We start from the raw sequence: 9651 nt of genomic DNA, 5'->3' as shown, positions 1-9651 counted from the left end.
TCCTATATAATTACTGCTAATATGTTATGGCACAGTCTGCATGTTATTTACAGACAGTCAGTCACAGATTTGATGGTCAGATGGAAATATTTTCTGCTGGTTTATGTCCTTGAATAGGCCCATTTCTTGCCATTCATTTCCTTCCTCCCACATTTGCTAATCTTCTCGCTCTGATCTCAATCTGTATCACTTCCTAGAAGAAGAAAAAAAGAAGCAAAGACTACTGTCCTTCCTCCTCACTCTTATCACTGCCATAAGTAGAGAGAGGAGAGATGAAGAAGCAACAACATCAACAACCAAGAGCAAGAAATCAGTGGAAGGGATTGGAGGTAGGGTCCTCCAATCACAGTTCCTGATGCTAAACCTAGATTTGAATATTAATTTACAGAAGATAGAATAACAGAATTGGAAAGGACCTTATAGGTCTTCTAGTCCAACCCCCTGATCAAGCAGGACAGCCTGTTTAATCTCCTTAAAAAGTTCCAAGAATGAAGTACACTAAGGTGACCAGACGGGACAGCCACACCTTTTCATAATTTTCCCCGCGTCCCGGGGCTTTCTCAGAAGATCCTGCTTTAATTTTGGCGCCTTCTCGCTCGCTCCCCTGCCCATCCGCTGCCGCTCGCATGGGCGGGGTAGTGTAGCAAGTGAGCAAGCGGATGGGCGGGGAGCGAGTGAGCCGCTCATTCATTCCCCCGCCCATCCGCTGCCGCTCGCATGGGCTGGGTACTGTAGCGAGTGAGCGAGCGGATGAGCGGGGAGCGAGTGAGCCGCTCATTCGTTCCCCTGCCCATCCACTGCCACTCGCATGGGCTGGGTGTAGTGAGTGAGCGAGCGGATGGGCGGGGAGAGAGTGAGCCACTCATTCGTTCCCCCGCCCATCCGCTGCCGCTCGCAGGGGCTGGGTGTAGCGAGTGAGCGAGCAGATGGGCGGGGAGCGAGTGAGCGGGTGCATGGGCGGGGTAGAGGCTCACTTTTCCAGCCCCACTTCCACCCGGACAAGCCATGGGAAAGCCTCCGCCTCTCCGAAAAGAGCCACCTGTGTGTGAGGCCCTCGGCAGGGTCTGGAAGCGGAGCCTTTCCCCAAAGTATCCCTTGTGCACTTCGGGGGCCGGCGGGTGAGGCAGCAGCCAGAGACTCCCCCGCGGGAGCACTGTTCCCAAGGCAAGAAAACACCGCGCAGCACTTTTCAACTCCCACGCAGCTGCATTGATTTGTTGTGATGAGCACGGGGCGACTGGACTGATGGTAAGCCCCCGCCACCACCGGATTAACTGCTGCTGCCTCCTCCTCCTCTAACAGCACCGCCAGATTGCTGCCCGGCGCTGCGGCTGAGGTGAAGCCGCCAAAGCTCCCGCCATGCTTTTGAGGAGCCTTGAGGCCACGGGAGCCAGTAGGAAAGCAGCAGAGGGGCGGGAGCAGGAAAAAAGGCCCGATGGCTCCTCAAAAGCACGGTGGCAGAGGAGGGGGCAGGGCACGAGTAACGCGGTGCCCAGCTCAGGTGCTCCGAGCGGAGGGGGAGGAAGCACCGCTGCTGCCATGGGCGGGAGCTTTGGCGGCTTCACCTCAGCGCCAGGCGGCAAAAATTTTAATCAAGAACACCCCCCGCCCCGCCCCACCCCGCCCCGTCCACCAATGGTGTCCCGCTTTACCAATTTTAAAATCTGGTCACTTTAAAGTACACACCACTTTTGGAGTCAAGCCATTCCACTGATTAATTGTTCCTACTGACAGGAAAATTCTCCTTAATTCTAGATTAGATCTTTGTTAAGATTCCATGCCTTATTTCTTGTCTGGCCCTGGAAAATAAGTTTCAAATTCCTGTCTGTCAATTTGGGACATGCAATTAGACAATAAGATGTACTGGGTTTTATTCCTATCCAAAAGACAGGATGGAGTTTGTTTAATTGTTAGATTTGTTAGATTTATTTTCTTCACTTCAACTGTTCCAGTAAATATATACTTTAAGAAGATGTTCTCTGACATATTTGGTTCCTAAGCCTATGATGTCCACTGTCTTGTTGCTGAGTACAACTGAAAACTCTATTGATTCAGAAGTAAGAACAACTAATTTGTGGAGTGATTTTCTAAGAGGAATTCTCTTTAAGAGGAATTCTCATGAATTTAAATGCAAAACAAGCATGTAGACTGGTTTGTATTTAAAATGTTGGAAGCAAGGCCGACTATGGTATCCTCCCTTAATTTTGCATATTTGTAAGTACAAAAATACATTTGAAAAGGATAGACAATATTCTACCTACCGTTACACTGATTTTTTTAATGGCACTTGCAACTGTTCAGACAAGAAGCAGGAAATTAGTTAATGTTAAGTAATTAGATTAATCAGAAAATTAGTTAAAGGTCCTGCTAATTAGATTATAAATGTATCTTGAAGGTAGAAGAACAAAACTGCCTCTGGGGACAAAGCAATAAATAAGAAATATAATTTAGAATTACAAAGACATGATGGGGAAGGCTGTTATCTCTAATATCATTTGATATAAAAACTGAGAGATAAGTGAGAGGAGAAAAGTATTAGAGGTGAGGATTCACCGTTGACCAACTCGAGACCATAACGTCGGAAAAACTTGCAAAGCTGATAGGTAATCCGTTACAACTACCTGCATGGAATTAGCAACCAAGTTTCATTCTAGATAAGGCGAGATGAGCAATGGGAGATGAAAATAACTCTTCATCTCGCATCCTGTAAAGCTTGCCTTTTTTTAAATAAGGAAAGGAAAGAGAACCAGGGCGTCCTCAGTAGAGGAAAATATGTAAATGCAACAAAGGTTAGATTGGAGGGAAGGAGGGGCAGTAGGAAAGACAGGATGGAGAGGAGAAAGGAGAGGAACAGGAAAAAGGGAAAGGCAGAAGAAGGGGGGAAGGTTAAAAAGGAGGAAGAGAAAGGAGAGAAGGGAAGGGAGAGGTGGAAAGAAGGAAGGAGAGAAGAAAGAGAAGATAGGAAGGAGGGAGGGAAGAAGGTAGGGGAGCAAGGAGGGAAAAAGGGAGGGAAGGAAGGAGAGAAGGAGAGTAGATAGGAAGGAGGGAAGGAGGGAAGAAAGGAGGGAACGTAAGAGAAGAGAAAGGAGGGAAGGAAGGAAGAAAGGAGGGAGGGAAGGTATGAGAGAAGGAGGGGGGATGGAGAGAGGAAAGGGAAGGGGAAGGAAAGGAGGAAAGGAAAAGAAAGGAGGGAAGGAAGGAGAGAAGGAAAGAAGGAGGGAAGGAAGGAAGGGGAGTGGGAAAGAAGAAACAAGGGAAGGAAAGAGGGAGGGAGGGAAGAAGATACCTAACCTTTGATGTCTATAATGATTTTGATATCACGGGAATGTCTTGAAACGTAGTCAAATGTAAAGCAAAACAGTGGATGTTGTATTGTCTTTTACCAGCTATTGGTTGTTGTATTTTTCTTTTACTAATAAAAATAATTTAAAAGAAAAAATAATAATATCATTTGAGCCTCGTAAACTCTTGATGCAAAACAACCATTGTGCATTGCACAATGGCGCAATTTCACTGCTGAAGATTTAACCCTTGCTTAAATTATTTCATTCATTAAATCTTAGTAGTCACTACTTTAAGTAATACAAACCATTCTGTTTCATTTGCTATGACATTTGTGAAGACTTACATTTTTACCATTTTGGAAACAAAAAGCAGAACCTACACAGGTCTGATCTAGTAGATGTTTTTATTATTAACTTTTCAACCTGGTGACGGAATATTCTGAAACAATTGTTTTAAGTCTAATGTGTCTCATTGTCTGGTACATAGGCTGGGAGTCAGCCAAAGTATCCCTAACACCTACTGAAAGCCAGATTTTTTTTTTAACTTTTTTATTGTTTTATAAAAATATAAAATACAAAGAGAAATTCAAAAAATCCAGAAGATTTTCAAAGTAGGTTAAGACCTTGGATTTATTTCTGGAAGATAGTGCTTGATCAGATTAATGAATTATTGCATTTATTTTCCCAATATGGCCCTTGATCAAGATAATGGAGTATACCAATCTGCTAATGATTTGTTGATAAATTGGATTTATCTTTTGGTTGCTTCAACAATTTCTTCCCCTGCAAAATAGACATGTTTATCTGCCTCATTGTAGAAGTGTTTTTCTGGTTTCCTTTGGAAGTATTTTTGATCCTTTCCCATTCCTGTAAAATGTCAATGGCCTCTTCCCTCCCTCCTTAATCACATTTCAACCTTCTTGACTGTTCCAGCATTGTGCTGCATATGAGGCTTTCCTCCATCATATCTTCCTTTAAGATATAACTGAAGAGGGGATAAATAATGGAAACTGAAGAAAGCTGGAGCCATGTTGATGCAATTACAGTCAGAAAACTCACACATCCCTTAAACAACAGCCCATTCTGATAATTTTATTTAAAAAAATTTCTCCATTGAAAATTGATGAATGAGTGGAGAAAATGCTAAATAAAGTTTTCATGTAGTGCAAGTTGTACTTCTGCTTTCTGTAGGCCTCTGTGGGAACAAAAAGTTATAATAAAGGTGTGATACAAATAAATAAATAAATTGCCCAGAGTCATTCTGAGAGTGGCATAGAAGTATCAAAATTTGATAAATAAATAAATAGGCAAATAAAATTAACTTTCTGGAAAGCCATGAGAGAAAACTACAAATGGAGATCACATGATCACAGGGTGCTTTGTAACCAGCCATAAAAACAAGCACGTTGCCAAGCATCCAGATCATGATCACATAATCACAGGGTACATGGTCTGATGTTTTACAATGGCTGGAAGCATCTTTTCCAAGCTGTCATAAATTGAAATGGTCATTAAACCACCAGTCATAAGTTGAGGACTAGCTGCACTGCTCATAAACCATATATTCTTGAAGCTTATACAGTATTTTTGGCATTTTCTGATTCTTTCAAATTATTAGTGCCATGCTTAACATCAACTCATATACCCAATTGCCTTAATATGGTGAGACACAAGTTTCAGTGCTATAGTTTTTATTCATGTTTTGTTCTAAACAAATATAAACAAAATTCCCATCAGGCAACAAAGCTGCTAAACAAAATAAGCACTATACAGTTGTGTCTCTCCATGCAGTTTTACCCACCGTGCTAAAATATCTCTACAGAGATGTCTCACTTTCCCATGTTCTTCCCCTCACAGGTGGTAAATATGCTATAGGTCTCCTCCTATATATCAGATTGCAATGTGTCATGCTTCTGGAGCTTTGGGCTCTTTTTAAAATTACATTTTACACATCAGTAAACTTGTAATGTAGAAACTGCTTTCTTAGAGTTATTTATATCCCTGTGTTGCAAAAGAATTTGTCAGGGAATAATATGAATGTTATTTATCTGGCGGCTCTGCTTTATAGACAGCTACATTTCACATCCTTCAGTACTTCTTGGCAGAGAAGTAAATAACAGTGCTATTAACCTCTAGCACCAGTATAAAAATAGACAGTTATTAAGGGGTAAATATTACTTTGATGATTATTGCCCCAGTCTGCTTTCACTGTAATAAATAAGATTTCTTTGTTGGTCTGTAAAACCCTTTTTTAAAAGTTACATACAGCAATCTTGGGTACTTGCTTCAAATAGTTTTGGGGTGGCATTTCATATTGTTCAACTTAACCCAAGGTGTGTTCTTCTAGTACTGACTGGCTAACTGGGATTTCCTGGAATGATTTGATAATGATAGCTTAGATCAGTAATTCTCAACTCCCCAGCCATCATAGTAAATCTGGGAGTTGAAATGTATACCTCTGAAGGTTGCTAAGAGCCAAGGTGGCGCAGTGGTTAAATGCAGCACTGCAGGCTACTGCTAGATCAGCAGTTCAGCGGTTCAAATCTCACCGGCTCAGGGTTGACTCAGCCTTCCATCCTTCCGAGGTGGGTAAAATGAGGACCCAGATTGTTGGGGGCAATATGCTGACTCTCTGTAAACCGCTTAGAGAGGCCTGAAAGGCCTATGAAGCGGTATATAAGTCTACTGCTATTGCTATTGCTATTGCTAAGATATCATAAGATGGAGCTAAGTTCCACACTGCAATAGCTGCATGAATTGAATAGTATATTATTATGCAAATTAGGGTAAAGTCCTTGGATTTACTTGGCTATAACAAAAACATTGTGGGCACAGATTCAGATTCTTAAAAAACATTTTGTCTAGAAAGGCAATGCACAGTTTAAAAAAGAGAGAAGAATATAACAATGGGTTCAAGTCATATCTACTATAATTATAATATTTGCTAGAAAGTTGGTAGAATGTTGTAATTTACTCTTCGAATGTAAAAACATAAACCTGTATGTTGAATATAAGCATATATCCATCCCAAGGAGATTCTTCCTTATGCATTCTGGTGCTTTCCAATGCTGGTACTGGTGATTCTGGAAGTCTGAATTAACTATGTTCCTGAGAATTCAATGAAATTTACTTTCAGGTCTCTAGATCAGTGCTGGTTGGGAAATTCTGAGAATTGAAGTTCACAAATCTTCAGATTGCCAATGTTGAGAAATACTGCTCTAGAGACTGGTTTATTTGATAGCAAATGGGTATTTGTGACCTTTGTTTAAGAAATTACCAATAGCCATAAGAATAAACTGTGAATAAAACTACATAAATCTACATCACTGAAAATACCCCTCCCCCCCAAAAAATCTGTTGAGATACAGAATGGAAAGCAGCTACAAAATTCATTTCTTGTAACAGTATTTTGCATGAATAACAGTTATATAACTTTTCTATTATATAACTTTTTATTTCTATTAATGTGAAGAATGTTAACTAGAGCCATTAGTTTATTCTCCTGATATTTCAGTAGGTTCATTTTTCTTTCCTTATCCAACCTATTGCATTTCATTTGGAAGAATTACATGAACAATAGCATACAGCAGACTCAAATCCATCCAGTAAACAGAGACTCTCATCTCTCCACAGAGGTGCTCATAAGAGATTTTATAATTCAGGGCACATTTTCTAATGTTCTTTCCACAATACTCAATTCTCTGCCTTGACCATTGACTCTGGGTACATACAAGATCAATGCTGGGTCAAATCCATTCAGCTTCTGAAATGCATTTACAAATGCCTTTTTGCTGGTTTCCTTTCTGGCATTTGCCACATTTTGTACAATTTTAATGTTATCTAAAAAAAATAGCAGGCCTTCAATGATGGAGGACATTGCAAGAGAAGTTCATTTGCTCCTCTTTTTTGCTTTGCAACAAGTTTTTACAGAGGACCTCTTTCATTTCAGGCTATAATAGTTTTTTTTTTTTAACTGCTTAATAATTTGCTGACATTTTTAAATTTATTCATGTGACGGTTTTGGATTGCAATTTGTTTTATTGTTTCATTAAGATCTTGTTTAATTTTGTGGGGTTGTCTTTTTATGAACATGCTGCCTTAATGTTCTTCTGTTTTTGAAATATTTTTTAAAAAATAAAATGTCTATTGGTCAACTTGTATCGGTTTAATTTTTCGAAAATTTCTGAAAAGGTGATCCAAATTCTTGGCCAGATACTTTCACCAACAACAATAAACAGCAAAAAGAGAAATTGTGTACATAATCTGATCCTACTAGACCCATGATAGCAAACCTATGGTAAGCATGCCACAGGTGGCATGTGGAGCCATATTAGCCAGCACAGCAGCCCTCAGCTCTGGTGCACAAGTGTGTACTGGCCAGCTGTTTTTTCGGGCTTCTAGAGGGCCGGGGAAAACCATTTTTGCCCTCCAAACACTTCAGGAAATTCTCCAGAACCTGGGGAGGGCAAGAAACAGGTCCAACAGGCCAACCAGAAGTTCATTCCCAAACTTTTGGTTGGGCCATTGGACCATATTTTGCCTCCCCCCCCCCCCCAGGCTTTAGGAAAGCCTCTGGAGTTTGGAGAAGGCAAAAAACAGACCTACTTGGGCCCACCCGAAATCAGAAATGGATTGTTTCCAGCCTCTGGAGGGCCTCCAGGGGACGGGGGAGCCATTTTTGCCCTCTCCAGGCTCCAAGAAAGCTGTGTGCGCATACGCAGGGCAGTAGGGGAGGATCATGTGCACATGCATAGGGGACATGGCATGGGGGGACATTAAATAATGGGTGTGGGCACACAAGCATACATGTGCTTTTGTCACCCGAAGTGAAAAAGGTGCACCATGACTATACTAGGCACTGACAAAAATGGCAATTTGTGCTTAAATCTAGATAATTAGATTTAAATTTGTTCTTTTCAATAGCATTTTCTAGCGAGAAACACTTTATCTTTCTATAAGCTCTTGATACATACTTTCTGTTATAATTATTATAGATACATAATATTTCTAAGTATTCAAGTTGGAACTGAGTGTTATCATTAGTTCCTTTCTTCTAAAATCTTCTATTATCACTCCATAATCAATTCCTTTTTTAAAAAATGCAACACTGTTCCTATGCCATGGAGCTTAAACAGAAAGCTGTAAGGGACAGAAAGGGACAATTGAATCATTATTGTCCTTTCAAGTTTCAGCATTTTTTCAAGATAGCTTTTGCATATTCCAAACAAAATCCCAAACCACGGTCTTGTCATCTTTTCCTACAAATCCATTTTTCAATGTATTGATTAATTGCATGAAAGACTCTGTATCTACCTAATCTTGACCTTTTTCTTTGGATATAAAGGCAGTGTTTCGAAGAAGAACTAATGCCTGAATTGAAAATTCAATAATTTGTCTCTCACATATATACTACAATCAGTTTTAATAGTTATAACATTGCACATGTATTAAACATTCACTTCCTAAGTCGATTCAGATAACATAGACTTTGCACACTTAATTAATCAGTTAAGACCATGAATCTTCAAAATAATCTCTCTGGAGAAAGCATATGAAGTACATATGTTCTTATTAGTCATAAGTAATAAAACAGATTTATAACAATGTAGATGATAATAGCCTAAACCTATTACATAGTCTTGTATATAAAAATGAGGAAAATTTAGCTCCTAAAGATACCATTTAATGCTACCACATTTACATATGGGTAGGGGGAGCTTTGTCTTTGGAAACTTCTGCTTTCAAATTATTATTTTTTAAATGTGCAAAAACTTTTTTTTTTGTATTACCAGCTGCAATGTGATAACCCTATATTTGGAGTTCTGGGAGATGTACTGTATTTTTCAGAATATAAGATGCACCGGAGTATAAGACGCACCAAAGTTTTGAAAAGGCAAATTAAAAGAAAAGGTCTTTTTGCACTCTGGGGAGTGAAAAATGACCCATTTTGCACAAAAATGGGCCCATTTTTTTTTTTCCAAAAAAAGGCATGAATAGCCTTCAAGGGGCTTGCAGAGTCCTCCGGGGAGGGGACAAAAAACGAGCAAAAAATGGCCCATTTTTTGCAAAATCAGGCCTGTTTTTTGAAAAAAAAGAGGGCATAGATAGCATCTAGGAAGCTTATAGAGTGCTCCTGGGGGCTGCGGGGTAAAATTGAGCAAAAAACTAGCCATTGTTTGCTCATTTCTGCCCACCCCAGCTCCCAGTAGAGAAAAAGCTTCCTAGAGGCTCTGCATGGCCATTTTGATGAAAGGGGCAGGGTTTTTGGAGGCAAAAAATTGCTGTATTCAGTGTATAAGACGCACCAAGATTTTCAGCCTCAAGGAAAAAGGTGCGTCTTATACTCCAAAAATACGGTAATTCAAGA

The sequence above is a fragment of the Thamnophis elegans genome, chromosome Z (genome assembly GCF_009769535.1).
Source record: "Thamnophis elegans isolate rThaEle1 chromosome Z, rThaEle1.pri, whole genome shotgun sequence".
Classification (NCBI taxonomy): domain Eukaryota; kingdom Metazoa; phylum Chordata; class Lepidosauria; order Squamata; family Colubridae; genus Thamnophis; species Thamnophis elegans.
Note: the sequence above shows the minus strand (reverse complement) of the source record.